A 3,074-nucleotide genomic window follows, 5' to 3' on the forward strand; every position below is an offset into this window, starting at 1 on the left:
CATTATTTTGCTGGGTTAAAAATAAAACATATGCCTATTTATATAGTGAGTATTTTGCTAAATTTTGGGCTTTATTTCCCTCTCTTTCAGGAGTCATGCTTCTAATCAATAATGACTAGAATGACAACTAAAAATAAAGTATTTAAATGTCTGTTAAACTGTGAACTTTTCAGCTCATTTGGATCTCTAGACTATAGTGCAAAAGTAAAAACTAACCAAGATAATAACAAAAAAGCACAAATAAAATGGGCCTAACTAGGATAAGACACAGGGAATACAACCACAGAGTGTTCCCGGCCTCCAGCCCAGAATGTTCTTCAGAGGAGGGCTCAACTACTGTGCTCTCACTCTAACTGATTAAATGGGGTGTGGCTGTTTAGTGTCAGCTGCCTGTATGTTGGGTGTGAAACATCAACTATTTCTCTTTTTTTTAAATATATTTTATTGATTTCTTACAGAGAGGAACAGAGAGTTAGAAACATCGATGAGAGAGAAACATCGATCAGCTGCCTCCTGCACACTCCCTACTGGGTATGTGCCTGCAACCAAGGTACATGCCCTTGACCGGAATCGAACCTGGGACCCTTGAGTCCGCAGGTCGATGCTCTGTCCATTGAGCCAAACCGGTTAGGGCAACTATTTCTCTTTAAAATGCTTTTACTTTCATCAGGAAATGCAAATGAATTGTCCTGTCATTAATTTAAACTTCAGAACTACAAGTCAATGAAGGCATTCTTTGTATTCAGCCAAATAGGAAGCAATGTACTCAATATCTCTACATTCTTAATAAGAAATGCCAAAATGTTTCTCTTATATTTACTACTCATTAGTTCTAACCTTTGGGGTTTTTCTCTTTCCTCCAAAAAACTTTGGAAGTGGTAAAGAGAACAGTAATAGTTCAAGGCAGTATGAAAACCACAGCTGTAAGTGATAAAAAGTGCATTTTCTGAATATATTACAAATATAACTTTCAGAAACTAAAGGCACAAACTAAATAAATATATATTACAAACTAGAAATGCACAGTTCAAGGTAATTACTATTAAGTAAAATCTTCAAATATTTGTTTCTAATGAATATTTAAAGCAGTTTGAAAATGATACACCATCAGTGAATTGCAAAAATTATAACACTTAAAATATAAGCAAAATAGACTCTAATATCGACATCTTGGATTAGTGATAAAATACATCATCACACTTATGAATGCACTCTCTATATACAGTTCACAAATTATTTTTCCATTAATTTAAAAGAACATCAGAGATTCTAGGAACTTAAGGTCAATTTTTAGGCTGGTGTGGAGGTATTCAAATTTTCAACAAGTTTGTAAGTCATTTTAGAATCCCATCCTGAATAAATACTGTACCAGTAACACACTCCTGATTCAGGGATAAAAACCAATAATATGATTGTAGTCTGGATTAGTAATCTCTTGAGTTGGTGTGCTTCCAATTCAAAAGAGAGATGAGTTAATCATGAATGTTTTCCCTTTCTCACTGCTTTCGATACATGTGTAAGAATGTGGTAATGCCAACCTGAAGGTTTTGAAAATGAAATGTTTAGATAACCCCCCCCTACAATCTGTGGGTCTTGTTTTCCCCTCACTCTACTTTGTGTAGTAAGGAGCCAGACTCTTTAAAAACCTTGGCCTGAGCCTGGATTCTGACTTTGCATATTTTCAAAGACACTGTCGTCACAAAGCAAGGCAATGACCCCCACACTGCATTTAGGTAGTAGCTGGAAAGAATCCATACTGTAACATCCCATCGTAAATTCTCCTTTAGACATAGCAAGTGTTCAGACTTGGGATGAAAGTGCTGAAGCTGGCTCAGGGGGATTTTCTACAGGCCACATCACGCTGTCATGCATTTTCATTCGTGGTAACTTCCAATTACACAGCATTTTACAAACTATCTCTTTGTCACTGGGCACAAATCTCCCAGCTCACCAAGAGGCTTCTTTTACTACAGGATTCTCAGAGATTGAGAAACTGCAGCTGACATTAACACTAATTCTGATCTTTTCCCAACTTTTAAATGATCGCAGAAGAAAATCACATTTCCTTCCTGGAAAATAGTAATTTTCCTAGGCAGGAGATATGATTAAATCAATTTAATGGGCAAAGACAGAGAACTAAAATAACTAACCATATACATTATTTTGGTAAAAAATAGTCCGTCTCTCTATAATTAGTTGAAATGTTTTAGGTTGGAAAGGGTACACTTAATTAAATTTCCTGACTATGGTTGGGAGATGTTCAATACAGAATGGTACATTTAAAAAATAAATCTAACTGAGCTGAAACAATGTAGAGCAACTACTGTGATGTTTAGCTTGGTCTCCCCTTTGATACTTTCATTTCAAGCTTAGTATTCAGTCTGGTTTTTAAAGGTTTTGGCTCTTATGAATTTCTGCAGTAGTAGTGAATGTAATTTATCGGCATCCCAGGCATATATGCCTGCTAAAGCCTCTCTTTTTTTTTGTACCAGAATCACACTTTGTAGTAAGTCACCTTTCGTGTGCACAAAACCATTGGATTAGTGTATAAATACTGAATCACTAACGTGAAACTATGACCAAAACACACGCTATATATAAATGAGAAATTGCTACCCAGGTTAATAAAAGCTATGCTTACATGACGCCAATACAGCTGGACAATTAGTAAAACAAAATTTAGTCAAAACAGGTGGTATGGGAGAAGTTACATTGGCCAGCTGCCTCGGTATCACGCGCACACAAGCAAATTGTGGCAATTCAGTCTGGGTACCACACCCATAGGGAAGCATGGTAGACAGAACGCAGCCACCACACGCCAAAACACAGCACAACAACATGGCATTTACTTTAACAAGCAGGAAGGAATAATCAGGGAGGAAGGGCAAATGGTTCTCGACTCTAGGAGATCGTGGCTGAGGACATTTCACACTTCTTTGAAGTGTCCTATAGCAGATCTGGAAAATGTGAAAGCGCTGGCATTCTTGCGAAATGCAAGGTTTAGATACTTATTGCACCACTTTTTCTGCCAACAGTTAAATATGAAACTTCATGTCGCAATAGAGATATAGAAC

The sequence above is a fragment of the Myotis brandtii genome, unplaced genomic scaffold (assembly GCF_000412655.1).
Source record: "Myotis brandtii unplaced genomic scaffold, ASM41265v1 scaffold39, whole genome shotgun sequence".
Lineage (NCBI taxonomy): Eukaryota > Metazoa > Chordata > Mammalia > Chiroptera > Vespertilionidae > Myotis > Myotis brandtii.